Consider the following 25,628-nt stretch of genomic DNA (forward strand, 5'->3'; position numbering starts at 1 on the left):
ACTGAACACCTTCTAAATCTCGACATTAGTTGTAGGTGAGTGACGGCGTCATGTTACGGCCCCTTTACAGTGAGGCAAATAGGCCCAGGCACTGGGTACGAGATTGGAGTAGCTTACTAGGCGAAGATAATTCGTTTCCCTGTCGGAAGTCGAACCTGGTACTTCATCTCATAGCCAGTCGCGTTAACGACTGACAACTTTCCGAGTTCATTTAATGAGCACAGTCGGTGTCGTGGTAAAAAAGGCGAGCTGAGGAATGTGCAGTAGCTTTGATGGGAGAAACAAGACGTTCAGATATGGTAAGATGCGACTGAAGTGTAAATGTGATGGAAATGTGAACTGGGTCGAACAAACGGATTTTTGACCGAACCCGCACTGCGTTTTGAGCTGCACTCAACATTTCGGTCCGCATCATGAGGTAGAATGTGGTTTCTGCTGGTGCAGGATAGAATGCAGTGGCTGTAGACCTTTTTTATTGCGGCGGTTGTGAACTTTCACAAGTTGGGAACAACAGGGGAATTCCTCACATAGTCAAGTGCTCAGTTATCGAAATACCACATATCGACAACATCGATTGTTGTTAATGTATGTGTACAGAATTGGGAATTCCGCCCAAAGCAGGACATTCTGGCCTATGCCAAGCCTTTTTCTGCGGTAGGAACTGAATCTTTAAATATTATCTATGTGAGTTTCGGCTTAACAGTTGAGTTCCCCCCTTTCACTTTTCTCTCGCCGTTCCTGTATTTGTCTTTCACTCACACACACACGAACACTCTACAATGTTCAGATGTCGCATCTCCCTGATGATGGAGGCAGTAAGCGAATCCGAAACGTCGGTTAGTATCTGCCAGACTATACGACACGTCATTCCTCCCATTTATGTTTGAGCGTCCGCCATATTGTTACTACTGGTTGCAGAATATTAATAGAATAGGAATACGAGACTGGAGCAGCCTCCGGTAGCATAATGTCCACACAAAATGTTGTTAAAATCCGCCTAGAATACTTCCATTAGATTTATGAGGCGTAACAATTGTCTGTGTTGTATTGTGTGGTTATCATAATGATTTGTTTCCGGTCTTCCAAGAGTAGTTTCCCCTGGTGGCTTTGTATTGTTACAGCGTCCTAATTTTCGTATCATTTAACTTACGTAAGAGCATTTCTTTCCATATTAGAAATACTTTGGCCTATGGTCAGTCGCCATGCCAACTTTCATGTGTGACAGTTTTGATACCGTGGAGTTCGAAGACCGCTTTATTACCTACATCGGGAGCTGGTGGGTGATTGAACTGCCCTGGTGATAGTGTTTCATGGCAGCCGTAAGCGAACATTTAATATGTCGTCGCTATTTCGTTTTGTACAAATTTTCATAGATTATGAAGAATTAGGTTCTGTGAATGAAGCTTTTTAACACTTTTCCTACAACTTTAAACGTTACGTGGTCTATTCATTCGTTTTTGTATTAATTTCGTAGGCAGATTTTGGACGTAGTTTCTCCGTCATTGTTTCTAGCCGGGATAACTTGGCGTGTTAAGTAACTGCGGTCGGGATTCGATTCGATTCGATTCACTGGTACCTTTGGTTATTTCCAAGTGGGTAAAGAAGCCTAAGCTTGAAGCACAACACTCGTCTGAATCTAGTGGCTAGGTTAATAATGCATGGAACGTTACGTCCACGTTTTTTCTGCATTCATGGCGTGCATAATTCGAGGAGACTTGTAACTTTTACTTATTCGTGAGGGACGGGAGAAATTCATAACGACTAAATAAAAAATGCAGCGCACTGACGAGGGTTTTACTTTCGTTTCTCATACAGTAAGTAGCACTAATACACTGGTAAAATGCGGTAATGAGAGTAGGCCTAGCCACGGCCTACTTTCTTAATTGTATAGTTAACCCGGTTATTATTAGGGTGATTAGATCACGGAGGATGAGATGGGCGGGACATGTAGCATGCATAGGAGCTATGTGAGATGCGCAGGAAATTTTGGTCTGAAGACCTGAAGGATTGAGATCGCTTGGGAAACCTGGGCGTGGATGGGACGATAATATTAAATTTGATCTTAAATATGCCTCACTGTACATGCTGTACACTGTTTAAGCCAAATATCTTAGATGTAGGATGTGAGGTTTTCACGGCGGTGTGTTTGAAGGTGGCTGTCTTGTGGGTTGTTGCGCGCCATGCAGTCTGGTAGAAGTTTACCGACGTTTCAGAGGTTCTTGCTGCCTCCATCATTAGGGTGATCGCAAGGCAGCAAGGACCTCTGAAACGTCGTTAAACTTCTAGCAGACTGCACGGCGCAACAACCCAGAAGACAGCCATCTTCAAATAAATATCTCAGACATTTACTAAGTGAAGAAGGAAGAATTTTTATTTTCAAAGTTTTGTGTTAATAATGAATGGAAGATCGCAAAATACGCATTTAAAAAAATGTATACCTGTTCGGTGTATAACTGCCTTGCCACTCATATTTTCCAACGACTTTGGGATTGGAGAATGAACTTTCAGTTTGGCGAATAGGGCTTTACTCTTTTCGAGTCCTCTGTGTGCTTATCGTATATGTGTCTCCGGTCTGTATCTGCTATTCTCTTCCCCTGTTTGTAATTCACAACAGTCTTTCCACTGCGAAAATCATGTTTTCCGTACATCGTTGGGTTTACCACTGCTACAAGTAGGACGGGTCGTCTTGATGGGATTAGAGAATCCACTTAGTAAGCTTATAATAGGATTTGAAGAGCTGTTGGCCCTCTTGGCTTTGCATTGATGCTTCTAGGGTATCAATCTCGTGACTTGGTGATGCGGCATGTGAATTTAATTTCCAGGGTCACTGTTATTTTGTGGTTCATTTAATTTGCAGAGACTATAGTTGAGTTATGACAACTCTACCTTACAGACTGTGTAATTTGATTTATGTAGGTCAGGATATTGCTGATCACACATCATTGGAGATGACACAGGAAAGTTTCATGTAATTGCCTCCGAAGTGTTTAAATACTGAAAACGAGATACCGTGCTCTCGTCATACGAAGTGTAAGTTTAGTATTGCCCGGACATCATACTCGAACGTGTTTTCGCTTGTCCGAAACGTCTCAATGGATTCAGATGAGATTTAGTATCAGAGGCTGTGTCTTCTGAGGGCCGCACTTGAAATAGATGTGGCTGAGTGAGATTTCAGGTTCTCTAAGCAGTGAGTATGAAGATGGTTGTCTTCTGGGTTGATGCGCAGTGTAGTCTGGTAGAAGTTTACAGACGTTTCAGAGGTAACTCATCGTCGTGGTTGGGGAACATTATAACTGCTTACGTTCACTAATTCCAGGCTCAAGGTTAAGAAGTGTTTTTCATTTCTTTATTTTACCACAAGCACACAAGTATGGATTTCACTGAAACACATTTCCACTTTGTAGTTTATTCAGTAGCTTAGACTATATAACTTCGGTGATAGGATGATTAATGAGTAATGAATAAGAAAGCCACGAAAAGTCTCAGCCAGGATAACCAGTCGTGGACCGAGATTTGTGCCAACGTTAGTGTCTTCATACAAGTCCGCACGGCGTCACGACGCCGAAGACAAACGTCGACTTCTTCACCTCCTTGAGCATTTGAAATGTCACATAAGAAGGAACCAGTAATGGCAGAACAGCGAACGGGGTGAGATTATGTGTTGATGAGCGCGATGTCTGACAGGGATCGGAAATACTCACAGCGTCCTTGGAATTTGAACCCTCGATCGAGCAGTCGATGTTGAAAGCATTACGATTTTTCATACATATCAGTGGAAATTTTTTTATGTTGGTGATAGCAGTAAAAAATGGAACCTCCACTACAGTGTAAATTATTTATTTAATTTTTTTCTCTCGTTCTTTTTTCGCTGGCTAGTCTTATGGCTTGCTGGAGTGAAGATTAATTCTGAGACAATGAATATCTTGGGTCACGCTGTAGAACTCATCGGATCAGCCCTTCGCAATGTTTATACTTCTGTAAGGCAGCTCGTAATATTCGAATATTTATTCTTGTTTATTGTCCTACGTTGATTTCCTTTGGATTTGGTTACTTAGCGGTGATACTCTTGTTGTTACATTTTTTCTTAGGCTGTTGTATTTACGTATACAATATAAATGTGTGTTCTGTGCCCCGGCGGGACTCGAACCTACTGAATGATTGTTCGGCGTTTTAAGGCTGTTCGGGCCTTGAATCATGTAGCAGTCGGGTTTGGAATATGTATGTATATTAATGTTATTGTGTTTCCAGAATTCCAGAACTTGAAGCAGATTAGCAGAAAGAACTGTAGGAGTATTATCGACGTTTTCTGTCTTTAACTTTCGTTCGTTGTAGCAGGGCAGTGGCGTAGAAGGCAAACTTTTTTCTTTGCTGGTTTATAGTTGATTCTTACTGTCTGTTTTATTTCTGTCCGTGCAACACTTTCTGATCGATACAGCCAAGATTTGGATATTCAGTGTGCAGAGGGATATATTGAAATACAATTAATGGTTTGCAGGCTTTCCACGGGCGCATTCTAGCTGTTGCTAGGGATTCGAGAATTGAAAGTTCAAAATTCATTCTCTGAGAATTGCTTTGTTAACCTCGTTTCGTTAGCAGTAGTGCTTGCCTGTCAAGGTTTTACTGTGTCCGTCCATGCGTTGGTTGAGTGATATCGGCTCAACTTCACTGGTTGTTCACGACTGTTAACCTGTAGCGAACAGTTCAAATAAAAATGTACACTACCGCTACAGTGAAAACGGCCGAAAGTCTTGGCACAATGTATTTTTCTTCCTTTATGGAGGTTACGGACATAACGCCTTGGTTCGTAGGTAGTGATATTTTTACAACTGATAATAATGGTCATTTTCTGGAATATTTTATTGGAATTTTCGCAGCTGAATAGGTAGATGCTACCGTTTCGGCATTCTGTCTTCATCTTCAGGGCTGTTACAACCCAGGACAACATCGTCATCCTCATCCCAGTGAGAACTTAAAATCTCATGGTGATATGTTGGTTATAAGCTAAGGTTTCGATCTTCCGAGGTTGGGTAGTGGAATTTTCGCGTCTCATGTACGGCCACTTTGCGGTTTTCTGGAATTTCCCACACCAGGCCAACTGGGAAGTAACCGATATGGATCCAATCGGCGTCTAGGATTGGCTATCGTGTCCATTCGTCTGTTCGCACGCTTTCGAAACTACTGAACTGATTTCGAATACATTTGGCGTAGGTAGTGCGAATTTAATTTTTGTTAATATCGGTCAAGTATTTACATTGAATTAAAATGTGTCGTAATCGATTTTATCAAGAACGGATCCTCATACAAAAGCTGGATAAATTATAGGTCTGTAACGTTTGTTGAACATATACTTGAATGTCGCAGATATTACAACGAAACAGGGAAAAAATGCTGGTCTCTGCAGTCTTGTATCTATAACGCGGTTAACTTTGCGGCAATGGGTTTGTAGCTGCAATATATTAAAGGCCAGTGAAGTAATTGCAATAAGAAGGAATACATTCTATGTTTTTACTGCTACTTCGAAGTAACATTTCCGTTTGCCCAGCAAAAATAATTTCCTACCCCTGACTGAGCATTCTTAGTTTCAGTACAGAACATTTACTTTGATGAAATACGGGGAAATTGCATTTGTGGAAACCGTAGAGGTAGCTGTTGTGCTTGTACAAATGTTGCATTCTTCATGTTCAAGAGGCAGCGGCTGATGACGTCACGTAGTTGCTGCAGTGTTGGTGGCCCCGTCACTGTGATCAATACAGAGTATGTAGTTGGGCTCAATCTTGTGTGGGTCCGTACTGTGTGCCGTGTTCTAATGCGAGCCAATTATTGAAGTCAAACACAATGTATGAGATTTTTATTGCTACTAACCCACTGTGCATTCTTCCAATATACAGCTTGATATTGCTGTCTGCTGTCGAAGGCGTTGAAGAAACACGTTCAGAAAAAGAACACGCAAAACTTCCAAGCCGAAGTGGACGGCTTCGATTTTTCTTCATACAAGCATGTGTTTTTCTATACGTTCGTGTCTCATTACCAGAATATAGAGAACACTATAATATCGCCTATAGGCAGCTGGAAACCTTTTGATATTGTGACAGGTTTCAGACATTGGGAATGATAGTAAGAAGAATGCATTCGAGAATAATTATTGAGAGAAAATTAAATTTCGGGAATTATCTATCTTTGTATTTAGTGATATATTCGCCACAGTGAAAAAGTTTTAAATGATCAAATGTAGATCATATTTAAAGCGGATTGATTTTATATCAGAATCTTTTTTTAGGCTTACAGAACTACAACTTTACGAGATGTTTTGTTCTGGTGTGAAACATAGTCTTGCTCATTAAGGAAGAAAGAAATATTGAAGGTGTCTGAAGGAGTCTTAGACCAGGTCTAAGGCTAGCTCAACCAGGGGGCCCAACAAACAGGCGTTCTGCTTTATTCTTCCCTTTTTACCTGAAGACGGAAGCAGAATCCAGCTTACGAAACATTGTATAATAGAGTTTAGACGATAGGCAAAGTCCGAAAGAACAACGTTATAAAAGGCACCATCGTCAGAAACCTTCAAAGTTTGTTTATAATATGTACTCATTTTGTAATGTCATTAAGGTTAAAAGTTAACAATGCGGAGATGAACGTTCGGTTTTCATAACAGGAAATTCTCATTCCAGCTGAACAACTGTGAGCAGCTTAAAGAAGATCCTTTACCTTGGAGACCAATGTTTGGGTTTGTAGTTTGTTGTGAGCAAAAAATGCAGAATGAAGAATTTTCAAATTTAGTTGTGTCTGGGCAGCTGATGGCCTGGCTGAGATTCGAACACGGTACTCACGGTTTGAAAACGCGTATTTTGTTTAGCACTTTGTTTCTGAAGAGTTGGAAGCAGAATGTTGCATGCAGCAGAAACTCGTCTCTTCTGAATACATGAATATAAAAGTTCGTAAATGCGTTTTCCTTTCTGGTTGCTGAGGAACGATCTCTGTGCTAGTGTTTGTAGTAAGGGCCGGAACCTTACTTTGTCTGCGAATTTGCTACAGATGCTGCGTACGGAACTGTTCTGGATTGCATTATTACTATGTTTCTGAATATCTTTGACAGTTTATTATAGTTTAGGAGAATTTTATCTGTGCAGTGTACATTGTTAGAGAAAATAGGCTATTATAACTTTTTGGGGTTATTTGCAACTTTGTCAGTTACATAGGTTAACCCTATATAGCATCAGCAGATATGGTGATTTGTGTGGATGATTAAGAAGAAACAGGTACATTTATAGCTTGGATTTTTATGTTGGACGGGTTGCTTAATTTTAGTGTATCTTAAATTTCAATGTGGATGTCATTTGAGTGAAACAAGTACAGGTCACAGCTGTGCCACTGAACCTAGGCCCATAAAAGCTAAAAGAAGGAGATAGCCTTAAATTTTATACAGAATATTCTCTGGCGTTTTTCACGCTAAAGTAGGTTCGCTTCTTGAAAGAATGAACAGTCAAGTCGTGCTCGTACTAGCTTCTGCTGCAAGGTTGTTATCAGATACAAGCTCAGCTCTCTCCGGACAAGAGCTGAAGCCCAGTGACTCCTGAGTATAACTTACCAAGCAGCAAACTCTGGTTCTAAACAAACGGCGTTTCTCTGGCGTGCCACATTCAACAATAGAGCGATCGTTTACCTGCCGCAAGGGTTACATTTTTTAAACCCCGCGGTTGGCAAGACCACGGAATTATGGGAACTAACTCCAGAATATGTGGCTGTCTTGGTGGGCAAACCATCTGTTTGTTTCATTGTGCGTACACAATTCAAAAATCGCGATTTTATCGAACCAAATAGAATGGTTGGTGAAACTGGATACAAGTGGAAATTCACAGGTGCGAGGGGATTGTTGCCGTACAGTGTGTGGTAACATCAGAGGGATTTGTTTAGTCATATTTCGTCATCTCATCTTCCGTTGCTGCTTTGTTAAATAGTTGCGACCTGGATATTTCTAATGCCGGTAGGTTATTTAGTTACACACTGCGCTTTTTAGAATAACCGTTTGTGTACTTCTTATTTTGTCTGTCACTCTTACTACTTAGTTTTCATTCCTGTACCGTTGTAGACCTATATTTGCTACCTGTTACTGTTCTGTGCGTTAATAAAAAGCATAACGAAGTATGAAAAATAATATTATCACAATTGAATTATTAAGTAGCGATACCAAGTAGGTATTCGACGTGCATTTTAAACTTAACATTTCTGACATGTGGTACATTTTGGGCCGGAAGTCATGTGTAATAGAGATCTGAATCGTGAGGCATAAAATACTGAAGAGGGTCTAATTTAACTTATAGTATGGTGTTATGTATTTACAATGCGGTAAACTATGTAAAAGTTACGATTCTAGCAGTATACTTATGTACGAGTGAGTAAAGTTTGCGATGTCAGATGTCAAATATATTGTTTAGAAGCCCCTGTGTGTAACAACTGCATAATAAAAGCTTGTGGGGATTATTGGCAGCGCGGTGACTGGCCAGTTTTACGCTTCGGCCGTTCTGACGATTGTAATGAGCCTCAGGTACGTTTTGGACAGACAGCGAATGTGCCCCAGAGCCGGTCTGGGCGTTGTAGCTAGGATCGAACTACGTCTCTTAGTGGTTGGGCCATGCGTTCTCAGACAAGCTGAAATGTACAATGGAGAGCAATGATGTTTTATCCAAACTTATACTTATAAGACGAGTAACAGTTCATTTTAGGTGACTGTACAGTGTTTGCACTTCTGAGTGAAGTGATCTTCAACAAAATTACAACAGGAAAGGCAGGCCGTGTTTGTAATTAAAATTTTAATGATTTTTAAACTAATCACGTTTTCCTGTAATAATCCAATTATCTGGATACAGATCAAAACCCTTTACAAGTTGTTGTTGTTGTTGTCTGAAGTTCTGTTTTTGCACATTTGGTAAGCAGTACAGAATACAAGAAATTCAGGTAGATCCATCTGTCTAGTTTAATTGGTGTGCTTGTTGGGAACACAGCGCAGGGCGTCATCATTAGGAGCTGCAGGCTTTATTAGAAATCCGGTAAACAGTAGGAAGCGGTACTCCATCAACACGTTCCTCAAGCTCCGACAGACCGGCATATGCTAGTAGCGTACCAGCCATCCAATACAATTCTCTGAACTGACTCTAAAATCTTCGTGACAAGAATTTGTAAGCAGCAGATTTGATACGATGTGGTGGGATTTAATTGATTCTCTATTTGCGTCTCTCACACGACACTTCCAGACTTGCCCTGGGGTCTTCCCGACTTCCTGTCAAATGGCATGCCATCCTCAGGCGACCATGTTGCTTTCTTCCGTTACCAGAACTGTATTTTTGTGGGCTACCAGACGAAAGAGACTTGAGAAACAAATCCTTTTCCTCAGGTCTAAATTTCTGCATGTGGCGTCAGATTTAGAAGTATAAGCTAATTGGTTATTGGCTTGTGCCCGTTAAGTGATGTGATGACGTTGCACGATGAGTGTTTCAAGATGGGCATCGAGGGGACTAACTGTAAATACCAAGACAAGATAACCTTAAATCGTTGCCAATTATAGACCAGGAAGTTTTAGACGATTTGAAGGTCGGGCGTAGATATATGCAGATTATAAAATAAGAATAAACATTTTAGTTGTTGTGTTTTGGCGGACAGTTCTCTGCCTTGTTGTGAAAATGAAAAAAATAAAATAAAATAATCCTCTAAAGTAAAAACACGACTCTTAAGAAGAGTACAATAATGTGCTCCAAATTGACCTTGAACATCATGTATTGTGCATGTAACTGCAGTATTGTAAAATTAATCGAACTTCATGTAACTGTGCTTAAGAACCAGAAATTATTTTCCTTGTATTTCTTTAATTAATAGACATATCTAAAAATGCTTGGAATTAAAGGTTTAAATTTACGTAAAAGAATTAAACGGACTGAAGCAAAAGTATTCAGTAACGGAGAGAAACAGGAAAGTAAAATTAAAACACTGACTATTTCATGCAAATTTTTATAATTTAATTTTACTCTCTATTCTTGCGTGTTTTATGTTTAATATGGATTTGACGATGGTGAAAATTTACTTGTTTATTCTGATTTTGTTTAATTGCATCTATGCTGTTTATAAGATTTGTCAACAGAATTTAAGGCATTATACAGTATGGTTTATATTATATTTATAATATTAGGCCCTAGGTCTGTATTGCAGTAACGAACCAAATTCGTGATTCCGGAGTTCCTTAGAAGTGCAGTAGATACATAACCTATTCTGTCCATAAATCCCCCGATTTAATGTATACGGAATGTGCATACTGTTTTCACAAACGCCATTGGACTCTTCTGAGCCAGTTCAGTCTATCCCCACATTCATACCATATTTCCAGAAGATAAATTTTAATATCCTTCCGTCTACACCTTTTCTTCCCAGCCACTCCTTTCCTTGAGAATTTTCGAACAAAATTCTGTAATTATTTCGAATTTTATCCAGCGTGTCCTTGTATCCATCTCATTCTTGCAGATTTTGTAACCCTAACAGTATCAGCAGAAGGGCACAAATTATGAAGGCTTCTGATAATGTGTTTCTTCTCTATTTTGTTATTTGCTCTACCTTTTGTCCAGATATTCTTCTCTGTACGTTGTTCTGATTTGCTATGTATGGTTTTCCTGCGGAGTGAAAGACCATTGATACGCGCAGTATAAAAACGAAAGTATTTGTAACATTTATGGGCCAATTTCTTTTAAAAAGGCTAGGAGCATGACTATACCACCCAGCTCTTGTTTTGTAGCTCGAAAGAGAATGAGAAAATAAAAAATAAACGTTACGTCACAGAATTTGTAGACAGGTTATGTACTGTGAAACATGCGTAATTTGTTTCCAGTCGCGGAACCATAAACTTTAGTCTTCCCGAAAGGAAAACGTATAATTAAAATTGTCCCTCATCGCGTCTGTGATTATGTAGGCCTGTTTAATAACTATGGCCGAAGACTGAAACTCGTGATGCTTACTTAAGTATTCGTGGAGGTTACTGAGCAAATTAAAATTGTATCAGTGACACTAATAGGAATAATTACATAAGAAGCTCGCGTAACGTTCAGCCCTTTTGACAATAACCAAACGTAGCGTTCGAGTGGTTAGTAACCCTGCTTCGTATAAAGGTGGTATTGGGTTCAAATGTCTGCCCGGAGACCGACTGTCCTGACGAAAGTTTTTCGTTGTTTTTCTTTTCAGTCCTTATTCCACGATGTTACCATAAATTAGTCCACGATCGCTTTCCACGTATTCTCCATTTCAGTTTTAATTAATCATGTTATAATGGCACGGTATATAGTCTGAGCTATTGACAGCATTGTTAAATAAAATGTATATAGAGTGTCCCAAACTATGTATACAATTTTTAAATGAAAGAATTACAGACATTTAAATAAAGCATACCATTGCATACGTCAGAATTGGCCCTTAGTGATTTAGCGAATGTAGTATTAGCTTCGTGGCGCAGTTGACAGCGGTGAGTAACTGAGTGACAAGCGGCTACCAAATTTGCTGCTGTGTATACATCTTTTTGGGACAGACACTCTTTATATTAAGATGACGACTAAACTATTGGAGCTCGGCTTTGGGATTTTGAATGGAAATAGATTTCTGCTTACACATTTTGTGTGAAACAGTTTCTGATGAACAGATATGGCGGTGCAGAACTTTCGGATTGATGCCTGTAACAATTATGAAGAGACGGGTCACCACATTGTGTAATAATTAATGTAGGCCTGTTAATAGGCTCAAGGGAAGAAAAGTAGACGTCATAGTTGATTTTAAAAATTTCCTATTTGTTTATATTTCAGTTTTCTGTAAGGCGTATCATGTATTAGACAGTGAACGTTGGTAAAGGGTCTTGTTACTTACAATATATCTGGGTCTGGTTAAGAACCGGTGACACAGGTTCTTGTGTATACGGTAATGAGCCTCCGAGTGGGTCATTTCTTGACGAGCTGAGCGTACTGTTCGCTTCTGAAGAAATATTATTAATATGTACCGTAGAGCTAGTTATTACTTTTAATGTTCTGCTTGTCAAAAATGAATTGCTTGGAAATCAGAAATCAGAAAACAATCCTATGTTAAGTATTGGAAATGACCACCGCTTTCAGCGATGCATTCATTCATTTCTTCATGTCTGATGCAATCTTATGAACAGTTCTTGTGTCACGAAAACGAGATATTATCGATTTATTTGGCAAAGGAGAGTCGGGAAATGTATTTCTAAACTCATTCTGGCAAGTTAAGTAAGAACGAGGTGCCAGGCACTGTTCAGCGACGAACAACTCATCAGGTTGGCCGTACAAGTAAGTAACTTTAAACGTGCCGTTTTGTGAGAGACCAAACAGGTTAGGGCAGCGAGAAGGAATCAGTTGTCGGGAGGTTCTTTTTGGGATTATCAATCATGAAACTGGCTATTCTGATTGATAATTTTATGTCGTTTTCCTCAATCCCTGTAGGAAGATTCAAGTGAATAATTCTTCAGTTGTTATATTTAATACCTGGTAGGCTGTATGAGATGATGTGACCACGAATGATTAGCAGGTCCAGCGGCTGAAATTTGCTCTGTGGAAGGAAGTTGATTTTGAGTTTAAAAAGGTTTTAGCATGCTGTTAATGAGTGCCACTGATTTACATCTGTTTGTATTGTGTGTACTGCGATTTGCCTGTGAGTCATTTGTTTACAGTGAGAGTTCACCAAGTGCTCAGAACCTCTGCGGAGAAAACGCAGATCAAAAGTTTCACCCGTCATTAGAAACTCGATGTGAGAGAAACATTATGTGCAGTTTATTGTTTTCACAGACCTCAGCTGAGTTTAGGACAGGCGAGTTTTGCCGCTAGACAATGAATAGAAACCGCGCTGTGGCGAACGGAGATGTGAAAAAGAAGGGGTAGCCATAAAAATTAGTACATGTATTTGCAGCTGAGTTTAATTTATTGCGGATTTTTATTTTTGAATTGTTTTCCTCCCTGAAGCAACCCGTATCTTAGGTCTGGTTGAGTGTTAACAGCAGCGGAGGTTCTCTTCATTTCCCATAAGACGTTGATCTTGCCGTTTGCGGTGCTTTTCATGAAATAGTGAGGGATTGTTTTATTTCTGTGGTAACGTGTAATTTATATTGCTGAAAGGCCACAAATAGATTTAACTGTTGAGAGAATGCCGTAGGAATTTACTAAAATCTCAAAAGCCAAATAAATTCAGATCAGGCAATCAAGTATTTGAGTATGTTGTGCGTGGCCTGAATTGGATGGTAGAAAATATCTCATTACAGACGTTCAGCTGCTGGATGCTTGGCCCCCCCTGCCCTTTCCCTTAATTTTGAACGAGTATGCAGTTAAAATAAATTCAGCCTTTCTGCGACTTCAAATTGCGCAAAAAAAAACATCTGCTGTTTTAGTGATTCATGTTGGGTCGCTGACTTCATGCAGCAGGCACTTAAAGCTGTACGAGGAAGTGCCCATCCTAGTGAGAGCACGCTGTAAGTACTCCTTTCTTTCTTGCACTTCGTAGACACATTTCGTGAGTTCTGCCTCGAAGAAACCCGCTCCTTACTTTACGACTCACTGATTCTTCGGATATTTGCAAGCAGTGTTACTTATTCAGATGTGGTGTAGCGTTGAATGAGGTGGGAAAATTATAATCAGTGCTGTGCAGGCAAGGATATGAAAGGAGACGGTGTGGTAAGCTTTTTCCGGAGTATGTTTAATGCATCAACATTCAGGCCGAGAAAAATGGGGCATTGACTGTGCTCTGGACGTGTACAATATTCAGGACATCATTTCTTCTACTCTCAGCCTGACAACAATTTATTATAGAGGATTGTTAGGGATTTTCTTTGGCCGAATATCGGGATAGCAGGAAATACCCACCACCAACTTCTTCCACATCCTTGCCTTCGTGATCCTCTAAATAATATCTGCGGTTTAATAATTTCTGTTAAATGACGTATGAATCAATTGCTTTTTTAAATTTATTTATCGAATCTTGAGTAGTGAAATTGTATAAGCTAGCATCGGTTAATAATGAATTCTAGATTATATGGAAAGAAGCAGTCGTGACCTCGCATTTGCGTGGAGGGGCTGAGGAAATTCATGAAGGTCTCTCGAAATTTTAACCCGGGACCTCCCGAATACATTGCAGTAGTAGCAGCCTGCAAACCACTCGCCTGTGACTTTTGTATCAGTCAATATCGATTTCATATTTTTCGGTCGTCTGCTTCGTCTACCGGTTCGAATAATTGATAGCTGTTAATTTTGTGAGTACAAAGCGTTTCTTTGCAAGCTCGTACGGTCTGCAGTTACTTCGAAAAACCCTCTCATGAACCCCAAGCAAACTTCCCATTGGCGAACTGTGCTTTCAGACGCGTTAAACGTGTGACCATCCCGCTGGGAATCTTCTTACACTGTTTCCCAGCCACTTTTCTAATTTGAGAATTCCGGTATTTTGTTTCTGAATTTGTAAATTGAATAGAAAATTTGCAATTGTAGTCTAGAAGTGTATTCGGTGAGCACTTGGGAAGCTTTCGCTGAAGGATACAAAATGGGAAAACAAAAAGAGGCAGAGGAAGAAACATTTGAAATCGAGAGTAAAAGGACGCGCGAAATAAATGGGATCGACAAACCTTTAGATGAGAACCAAAAGTCTAAATAATTACTTTGACGTAATATTATCTAGTGCAAACTGGCTCAAATGTTAACGCCCAGGTCTGCTAATGTGATCATAGTGTCCCCGTTAGTCATGCAGCGCTAATCCGAAGTGCATCCTGGGACACTCCAGGGAATCCCCTTCCACTCTTCTAGTGAATGTGCCTGAGTACCTGAGTATTTCGATGTCATTACTTTCACCTTTAACCTAGTCGAGAATGCGATATTCTTGCTCTTCCAGTGTGGAGCTTTAAAAATCACAGCTTTTCAGTTTGTCAGCCGAATACTCGTTTGTTGATTTTTATTAGAGAGTAATAGGACAACAAGTATCCTTCTTTGTTTTTAAGAGTTCCTTTAGGCGATTGTTTGGTTGGAACCTTCGAATAGACCCCGATATTCTTACAAAGCTTTATATACACGTTCATGTTCTTCGCATAATTTCGTTCGATGTTATGAAACCTTTGTAGTTTAAAGAGCTTCTTACATAAGCTTAACTTATAACACACTCTATTCGATGCATATTTGGGGCAGTGCTTTAAAAATATTTTATAACCGTTTCTTCTAGCAGCTGCTTGAACCGTGGATCCCCAAGATTTTTAGTATGATTGATATTGTCAGTGGGGTTCTGGTAGGCCGAGGTCCCTGAAATGGTTTTTGGTGTAATGTCCGTACTCTTTCGCCGTTTGGTTTTTGTTGGCATTAGTGTATGTAAACTATCTGTTGCATTGTATAAGGTTGAAGCTTTGATGGGGAATAAATGCGCTAAAATGTTCTCGGGCGATCAGCCGCTTAACTTTTACGCCTCTAATCTCCTGAGAACATTTTAGTGCATCTATTGCATTAGACTAAATCGTGGTATGAGGATATTTGAAGCACTTTTCGTTTGCCTAAATTGTTTCATTCCCTCATCCAAATTGTACTGTAATTGAGTTATTCTGTAAATAGTGTGCAAACTCCATGGTGTGGGGACTGTGTTGGAAAATGTGGTAATGACTGAAGGACGTCCCTACTGTAAGGAAACCCGAAGGTTTATCACAGCAGTCACGAAAGTCGGCTGTTGCGTACTGCCGTGTTCCCGTTGAGTCTCTGGTTTCCATCTTCACGCCCTGTTTCTTGAAAATCGAAAGCATTGTCGTCCTCCCGTTGTAAAACTCGAAATGTAAAAGTCATATTTTCCCATGACGATTCTTTTCCACGGGAATGGATCGCTAAATGGTGTAATTCAGGATTTTGTACTATAGTTCTTGTTATATTTCCCTTATTGAGTTAAACATTTGAAGACAACTGAGTGGTCTTCATGTTAATAACAACCCTTTCGGGATGTACACATAATCATGTTTTAACATTCGCATTAGAGAGTATTGACTGGTCCATTCAAACAGAAATAAACATTACAGCATTGCTGATGATATGCGCATGCACCATGTCAGAAAGAGACAGCAATCAGGCATGAAGGGAACATAACAACTACAATTTTGTCAAATCATCTCCTCCATCCTCTTCTGTTCTACCTTTCTCCGAGCCCCTCCCATTCATCTCTCTCCACTTCTCGTTTTTCTTAATAACCTCATTTTCCTTGTCTTCCGTTTTCATCAATTTCTTGTTTTCTTCGTCTTTACGAACCGCTGCTTCTTCCATTTATTCTGGTCCTTCTCTTCTGCGTCGTGTCTTCTTTCCCTTGTCCTTTGTTTCTTTTCATTCACCTTCTCATTCGGCTTCCACCTATTCTCTTTATTCTTCTCCTCTTTCTAATTTATTCCTTCTCTCTATTCTTCGTGTTCTTTATCAGTTCCCTGTGTCACACATCTGTTGAGGATTTGAAAGTGATATAACACGATTGCAGTTTCTCTCTTCTGATATGAGTTCTGTCCCTTTGAAGTGGATATCGGTAGCCACGTGTAGTCTACGTAACCAACTGCAGTCAAAATTATTGAAGTTAATACTTTGTAACTTGAAGTGAAATGATACAAACAGGTTTTAACATCTGGAATTTGCAAAGTAACTTTTCACTGACTTTTGGAAGGATGATTTTTAAAATTTGCGCCAAGTGCTGCATATCCGAAGCTACGGAACCTGTTCCGGTCTTGTTTTACTGTCCATGTTTCGATGTGGAATAACTTGGGAATCAGTCGGACAGCGGGTGTTGCGAGCCCATCGCGTGTAATGATTGGTTCTTTAATTATTTTACGACGTTGGTAGGTTTTCGTGATTTGTTTCAGTCCCTCCAGGCAGAAAACTGGCAGAATAATTGTCTGCTCACGAGTCATGATATTTCCATCTCATTCGCTCAGTTGAAAGGGTGCTGTACAATAACCTCGTGAGTTGAATTTCCCGTTCAGTTCCATACTCTTGAAATTCTTATCTTCATCTTCAGTGTTCTCAATTTAACGCAGTAGTGTGTGGGGGTGATTATCGTTTATAGCTCTAGGAATTTTTTCAAGTGCTATTACATTTGAGTGGATCTAACAGTTGTGTTTTTTTAAATTTATTTTGTCACTTAATGTGAATATTTTCCCTTCTTATTTTTTCCCTGCGTTTATAGTCCTACAGTGCATTGATATTGCATTTATTGTCCTCTACCTTTCTTATCTGACCCCTTGATGGCCCAAGTGTCATTTCCTTAAAACAGAGCTGGCAGTTCTAATTTATGCTTCAGCTCTGCCGGATTAGACCTTCTATCTGATCTGTTCTAATTTAGAATTAATACTGAAAAAAAACGAATCTGTTATACCCTTGGTATGGAGGAGGACCTGACCATTATAAGAACCTACCCATTTTCATATGTACCTATATAGGACAAGACAACAGAAAATGACAACTTTCAGACCGGGTACCACCATAACTCAGGTCTGTAAATGTTGGTTATGTGCAGGCTGGTGTCTGGTGTCTCTTAAAACTCCTGGCTTGTATTCGGGAGATCCAGATACAGTGTCAGAATGTCGGCACATTTTGTGGTTTTCCTCAATATTGCCACTCCTTACAAAACACTAGGGCATGTCAGCACATCATTAATGACCACATATCCTTTTCATCCTACGGCGAGTACAATCTGCAGTTGATATAAGGTGGTAAAACATCAGCGACTGGTGAGTGTCGACGATGGCTTATGTTACGGTTTTTTCTACCATCCCGACACGTGCAAAAATTAATGCGTTTTCACACAGCTTATTCGACGTCATTATTTATTATAACACTTGTAAATGCTGGTTTTCTTATGCCGGTCCTCGTGTTTACATCAGAATGAGCACAACAGGACATCTCCCTCTGCCCAATTATAATCCCAAGGCGAGGGTTTTTCACTTGTTTGCAACACTGCACACACTTCACTTCTTCAGTTAACAAGGAGAATGCGCTCCCCGTGCCCGCATCATCCAGTCGGATATGAGACGAAACTCTTCTTCTCGTGGGGTAGAACACCGAGCTAACCTTCGACCCACATGAACGCTAAGCACACATCTACTTTCTTGATTCGTCATTTCGTTAAAGCAGTTTCGGCCAACAACATACAAACGGACTGAAGAACACTGCTTGTTCAGGTTCTTATTACAAAGAATGCGTTTCATTTGAACTTGACTGAATTTTCATTACAGTTAATATTCGTACCCCGTACTAAAAGGTAATTTAAATATAATCAAATCAGGTCTCAGAATTACTTTTGGATAATAACGATCGATTTGGGATGCAGAAGCCTTCAAAATCGTTAATTCCCCAACGTCGCGATCGAGTGGTTAGAATTCCTGCTTCGCATTCGGCAGGTCCCGATATTTATGTAGGTTCGGTGACCGGCTGTTCTAGCTGAGATTTTTTGTAGCATTCTCTCGATCCCTCCAGGAAAATACTGGGATGATACCTCAAATTAGGCCACTGCCGCTTCCACCCGTATCCTCTCAAATTCGTCATCATCCTACTCATTCGACGCTGTTTTTCGTCTGATCTGACATCGTCGTTGAACTACAAATAAAGTAGTAAATCATAATATATATAATAATTATATTTTGTATTGTACATAGTTTATGTTGATGCTTGTATCGTAATTATATACTTTTTCTTTTGTTACAGCAGTGTTGTTTTGTGGGAACAGCAAAACGTATTTCGGAGTGGTAAGTAAGTAATCTTATTCAATTCTGTTCATTCTTGTTCCTTACAGCTTCCTTCTTTATGATCCTACTCAGGGGCCCAGCGTTATTTTAGCCATGTTAGCCCGGCTAACATTGGATCTGCCTGACTTCCGTGGTTCATTGGCACTCCATACAGTGGAACACAGCAGAATCTATCAGATAAAATGCATCGTTAGCCAGCTAGTTGAGGCGTCTGCTCTCCGCTATGAGTCTAGTACCTTCTTCATAAGTGACCATGACTCCCTCTTTTCCAGCGCCTTCCATGGAATTCGACGCTATACTCTATGACAGCGTTTCTTAACCTATGGTACGCGTACCGCTGGTGGTACGCGAACTAAGTAAGATAACCAAAAGATAATATTAACAGAAATAAGTTTTCCCCTCAACGCATTTGGTTAGTGGTACATTTAATGTGTTAAATTAGAATTAGTGGCACCCCAGCGAAAAAGGCTGAGAACCCCTGCGCTATGACCTCGGCAGTTGGAATAGTACCATATATTAATCTTAAAGACTTATCACTGGAAGATATTTACTTCACCGTTAGACGGTGTTGTCAGCACGTCTGTCTAAATATTTGAGCTCTTCCGAATGTTGTTGAGTAAATTCTGTTTTCGCTCTATATCGTCCTAGCGTTGCCCCTCGCCTACTTTAGCTCGAACTTTTGTCATGTTTGTTTATGACGTCGCAGCGAAGAAAGCAGCAACGGTACATTAAAGTATTCCTTTTCCCTATTTATTTCTTCCTTTCTCTTCTTTCTTCCGTTGCCTCTGCGTTCTTAAGCGCATTCGTATTTAAAATGTGCAAAAATGCACTTGTTAGCTCCGTCCGTCCGCCCGACCACTTCTTACTACTCGAGAACGGCTGAATGGGTTTTTATTAGCTTATATTCCGGATTGTTGCTAAAATTTGTGAACACGTTCCGCTTTTGGAATACAATAACGAGCTCTTCACACGAAGACCTACTCTCGTCTTTGTGCTGCCTCCATCATCAGGGCGATCGCCCTAGTGACGGAGGCAGTATGACCTCAGAAAAGTTGTTAAACATCGACCAGACTACACGGCGAAACAACCCAGAAGACAGAAATCTTCATACTCATCGCCCTGATGATGGAGGCAGTATGACCTCTGAAACGTTGGTTAACATCGACCAGACTACACAGCGCAACAACCCAGAAGACAGAAATCTTCATACTAAGAATCGCCCTGATGATGGAGGCAGTATGACCTCAGAAACGTTGTTAAACATCGACCAGACTACACGGCGAAACAACCCAGAAGACAGAAATCTTCATACTCATCGCCCTGATGATGGAGGCAGTATGACCTCTGAAACGTTGGTTAACATCGACCAGACTACACAGCGCAACAACCCAGAAGACAGAAATCTTCATACTCATCGCCCTGATGATGGAGGCAGTATGACCTCTGAAACGTTGGTAAACATCGACCAGACTACACAGCGCAACAACCCAGAAGACAGAAATCTTCATACTAAGAATCGCCCTGATGATGGAGGCAGTATGACCTCGGAAACGTTGTTAAACATCGACCAGACTACACGGCGAAACAACCCAGAAGACAGAAATCTTCATACTCATCGCCCTGATGATGGAGGCAGTATGACCTCAGAAACGTTGTTAAACATCGAACAGACTACACGGCGCAACAACCCAGAAGACAGAAATCTTCAAGTGTCGTTAAGTTTCCCAAGAATCTTTTAAATAGGAGTAAGTAAATTGTGCTAAAAGTAATTGGATTTGTTTTCTGATGTAGACCTGTGACTTAATGTTGTTCTTCAAGTGCACTTTACTTGCCAGTAGCTGAATGAAATAACCTAAAAATGGTAGCGTCGTGACGTAATAGAAGCATCAAGTCGTCGCGTTGGCTTTCCCTGCGAAGCGTTTACACTGCTTCAAGGCGGGATGGTATATTTCAGAGGATGCGACCACACCATTTACCTGAAAGCCCCCAATTACGAGTGAGCTGTTATAATTAAGAGCGGCATCCCCTTTTTCCTTTGTGGGCCAACCTTTGGTGGCGATATGGATCGATAAACCTTTCATGTTATTGGGGAATTGCTTGACTTTACGTACTCTTTGTGTGTTCGTACGCTTGACTCTTGCTTCCTACCGCAGCACGTTGGTCCGAAAACATACCTAACCTTTACTTTTGAACTGACCACGGCTGCCGTGGGGCTTCGGGTTATTGAATAGTTTATCCGTAATGAGGTTTCATGTCCGTTCTTTTGAGACTGTCGCTCAAGGAAAATATTGCGCAACCGTGTTATTTTTTGTCTCGATCTGCGATATGTGTCGATATTCTTCTGCAACGTCACAGTGTTCATAGCTGTCATATGGTACGTTATGATTAGAAGGTGTTCCAAAATGTAGTTATCTGAAAATCCAAGATCAATTGGAAATTCCCGTTTTTAATTTATGGAACGTCGAAGTCATACTGAGAGACAAACATTAGTCAAGAGGTAAAACTAATGGAGAGATAGAATCTACTCCTAATATAATAGCCAATGTCCGTCACGCTAACTGTACGAATGCGACGTTTGTGCGATGCATAAAATTTATGAACTGTGTTCTGACTGTGGCGACTGTGATATCAAGAAATGCAAACGTGGCAGTGATGGAGCCTATGGTGGGGTCTGACGGAGTTTGCGTTAGGCAGGAATCTGGCTAAAGTCACCGTGGAGTTGTTTTTACATTTAGGCCTAATTTACTTTATTAAAAGACATTTTATAATTTTCATGTGATTAGCAAATATAATGTTGCACAAAATGTTATTAATATTCAACACAAAACGTTATTCCTGTCAGTTTAATGGGTCATACTACGCTAGTGTTAAGTGTAATAGGTGACAATCGGTTGAAAATGTGCATATAAGCCCTACACATCATATTGTATCGCAGGCCTATCAGTGTAATATGTTACAGCCTGTAGCTTTATGAGGATCCAAGAAATGACAAATAGAAATTGCAAGAACACGTAGAACGTTGTAATTTAATTTTCATTAACAATCTTATGAAATGCATTATTAGATGGTTTTATGTCTATTTGATACAGTAACGCACAATTTACCCGGTGTAGCTGAGGAAGTCCACCGAGCCGAGTTTGAAGCCCCTGAATACGAAGCAGGGGTGCTAAGTACTTTCAACAAAGACGCGTTAGTAGGCCACAATAGGAGATTTACACTCTAAGAAATGTTTGAAAACAGAAGCATAATCCGATTTCTCAGCGTAACTGCATTTGTTTCAGATCACACACAGGTAAACGGCAGGACACGAATGTGGCTGAGAGATTTCAGCCATGCGAGTTCATAAATCATTGTAATTTCCCCAACGATGTAAGGGTGTGGCGAACCCACGCAAGCACAGCGTCCCTTTCTAAACACGCAACACCTGTTACGGTTATTGCTTATTTATGATAATTTAAAATGTTCGTTTTTGACTGAAATCTCCGGTTCGATTCTTACTAGAGTCGTTTTGTTCTGAGTCCTTGAGACTCGCGGTACAAGTTGATGAAAGGTTGCAGTAGTATCAAGAATGCAGTCTCAGGGACGCTGAAGCACACTAAATCCATTGCTATGATTAAAGTAAAAGAACGTGTTAAAATTAATTGCACCCAATTGTTCTGAACGTACTCAGATGTAATGCAGCAGAGGGTATGTTAATTACCTCATTTAACAGCGTCATGAAATGTAGAACTAGAATGGCTGTGATGAGGGTGTTGAGGAAGGTATTTGTGCCTTGTTAATCAAGAATGATTAAATAACGTTGAATTTAATGGACCTTTAACATTACGAGGAAGTGGTTTAAGTAGGTCATCTAGTATCTAGTACCCTGAAATCAATGACATTAAGATGAGCTGGAAATTTGACGCACAAATTTGGTGAAATAACAGCTAGAATATGAAATACCAAGAAAGATGCTATGATAGTATACCCTGTGGGTTATAGAAATTAATTTTGAGATTAGACGATGCCTTGAATTCAGTTATCGGCTGTGGGCAATGGCATTGGCGGGGTTGGTCCTCCGGTTCTACTGTCGTGATCAGCTAGTTTACTGTATAGTAGCTTGTGATTTTCATAGATAACTATCTTGTTGTGTAGATAGGAAGTTAGTAGTTGTTTTATTAATTGGTTAGCTACTTATTTCGATAATAAGCAAGGCAGTTACGCATGTTCGTGATTAGCTACGTAGTTAGCAAGCTAATCTAATTATCTAGTTTGCAAGTGCGCAGTATTATTGCCTGTGGAGATAGCCTGTGAGGTAGTTTTAAAGCTATTTTACTTTGGTGGCTGTTTAGTCTATTTTTATGACTGGCTGCCTAGTTATAGAGTTTTGTAGGTTATTAGATACCTAGTTAGCGACATCAGGAGTCTGTACTCGGGATGCATTTTGGGTGCATAATTTCTTGTGTCACGTGGCGTTGTGTAAGCCACGCGTTGTGATAGTGCTACCTTACTTCCTGTTTGAGCTTGTGTGGTGGCTAAAATATTAATTACTTTATTAACATTTTTTGCAGTTCCTGCTCTTGCTAACTGCATCGCTCATTACTGTTCCGCTCATGTTTGTAAGTTACTATGCCCTCCTGTGGTAACGTACTGGTTTGAGTTCGGAAGATGTTAAGAGTCCAGTCCCGGCCGAGGCATCAGTTAATTGTCTTTCAGGTTATTAGAGGTTTTTGGCAGCCACCCGCGAAGATTCCCCTATCCTCCTTTCTAGCTAGTCATGCAGTAATCCTCTAGAGATCACATATCCCTTGTTTTACTCTGCCTTTCTAAACTAATGTTGGGGTGGTTTCTTAAACCAGGCAAAGGCCATTTCCATCAATTTTCTTCCCAGTTCGTAGTTGGTAATTAGGTTCATTTTTGTCCGACATACCTATGAGGTTGATAAGAATCGTCAAATAATATAAGAAAATCATCTTCAGGTTCTCTCGACGGTGACAATGAAGACGACTGTGTTCCGTGTAGTCTTATAAATGTTTACCGACATTCAGAGATGTTTCCCGCAGTCGCCCTGATGATGGAGGCAGTAAGCACCTTTGCAACTGTGGTAAACTTCCAGACGTCATGGCGTAACAACACATCGGACAGCCATTTTCAGACTCACCGCCGTGAAAACCTCAAATCGTACACGTACTATTCCGAATTGTCGATATGTACCTCCAAGTCCACACGGCGTTTTACCCACAAGACCATCATTGATATTCTCATCGCCTGGATAACCTCAAATGCACTTTGCAATCGATACGCTACGTAATTTCTGAGATACTTTTCCGGCATTGTCCTGGAGAGACATTGGAAAACAGCGATAACGTCAGCCAGGAAAGCCGGTAACCATCTGAGATTCAAACCGGATACCTCCTCATAAATTTAGAGCATGATCACTACAGCATTCTTTTTGATGCTTTTAAAATTGGATTTCTGTTGCATTTACTATTGCGTTTTAGAAGAAGATGGCAGTAGACTAAAGATACAATTTGGCTGCACGCGACAGAGACAAGCGACCGAGGCAGGCGACAGAATTGCGAGACCGAGACTGGTCGCTTCCTGTCTGCTCTCTGTACAATCGTATGAAGTACAATTACGAGCGCGAGACAAAGACAGGCGACAGAGACAAAGCACAGGAGACCGCTCTCGGACCAGTAGTGTCTCGCGACGGGCTCAGGCAGCACGTGTGTTGTTGAGTAAAAGAATGGCAGAAATGAAATTTACTGGTGACCAAGATGAGCAATTGGTAGAATTAGGAGCAGAAAACCGACCACTGTTCGATCCTGAGGTCGAGTTATACAAGGATGGGAATATTCTAATGATAAATGATTCTTTATTAACAGACAGAAAGATCCTTCTTCACGTCTGGTTTTGAATAGGTTTTCTTTGTTTCTTTCGCAACAAATAACACAGCAACACATCATCTTCTTCTTCTTCGAGTAACCTTTTTAGAAGCATTTTTGTACTCATTTTTCACAGAATATGTGCACGTATGTCTCAACAAAACAAAGAAAACAAACACTTTGCCGCATGTCTCGGTCGTCACCTCAAAAGTGTGTGGCGACAAGCTGCGATGTGTCCGTCTCCCGTCTCTGTCGCCTGCCTCGGTCGCTTGTCTCTGTCGCGTGCAACCAAATTGTACCTTAATAGTCTAATGCATACGTATTCCGGTGTGTACGCTTCGGACCCACAGTTCATCTACTAGTAGAGATCAGTGGGTGTTCTCATTATCAGATCCTGCAAAACATAATATTGATGGAAAGGGAACGGGAAACATTGTCAGTGTCTGAAGTTACGTTGTTTAAAAATAGGACAACTGCAGCTTTGATGTTTGCGTAATCGGTCGTTGTAGCAATTTAACCAAGCAGCAGCTCAGCAAGTGAAATAATAATGACGTCACGCGGATAGTGATTGAGTGATGTCATCGTTCAGACGGCGAAGGACGGGCTGGTGGCCTGGGAACATAATCAGGATCATTTCAAAGTTGAGATGAATCTTTATTTGGTTCATTTTCTTGTTTGTTTCGTCCTTTTTTGTTTCATTCTTCTTTCTATATTTCTTTGTTCCTACCAGCTCTCTTTTGTGTTTGCTCATTTCTTTAATCTGTTTTTCCTCTGTGTTTATTTGTTTGTTTTGTTTTCTCCCTTTGTTTCTGTACTTCATTCTTTCTTCGAAATTAACACAGCGTTTGCTGTTAGTGTCGCCAGTTCTGTGATATTACGTAAAGAATTAACTCGAAGTCTTGGCCATTGGGATACTTCATAATTTGTAGGCCGATTCCTTAAGGTGATATAATCGTGAAATGTGAGATGAGCAGGGCACGTAGCTCGCATGGAAGGATGAAAAA

The 25,628-nt window shown here is 40.4% G+C and overlaps 1 protein-coding gene across 6 annotated transcripts in view; it reads left to right on the forward strand.

The window, feature by feature from the left end:
• The window catches only part of LOC110832984 (uncharacterized), a 108,006-nt gene that overhangs the window by 12,172 nt on the left and 70,206 nt on the right, over positions 1–25,628 (forward strand). For 3 of the 6 annotated variants that reach the window (XM_022070509.2, XM_087351274.1, XM_087351275.1), the window contains exon 2: positions 18,720–18,760. The gene's annotated coding sequence lies outside the window, so the exon portion shown is untranslated. Of the gene's footprint in view, positions 1–18,719; positions 18,765–25,628 lie in introns of all 6 variants that reach the window. The other 3 variants (XM_022070510.2, XM_087351276.1, XM_022070508.2) reach the window with 3 other exon arrangements.

This window comes from Zootermopsis nevadensis, unplaced genomic scaffold (assembly GCF_977971745.1).
Source record: "Zootermopsis nevadensis isolate Lab colony 2312 unplaced genomic scaffold, Znev_1.0 Znev_ptg000018l, whole genome shotgun sequence".
Classification (NCBI taxonomy): Eukaryota; Metazoa; Arthropoda; class Insecta; order Blattodea; family Termopsidae; genus Zootermopsis; species Zootermopsis nevadensis.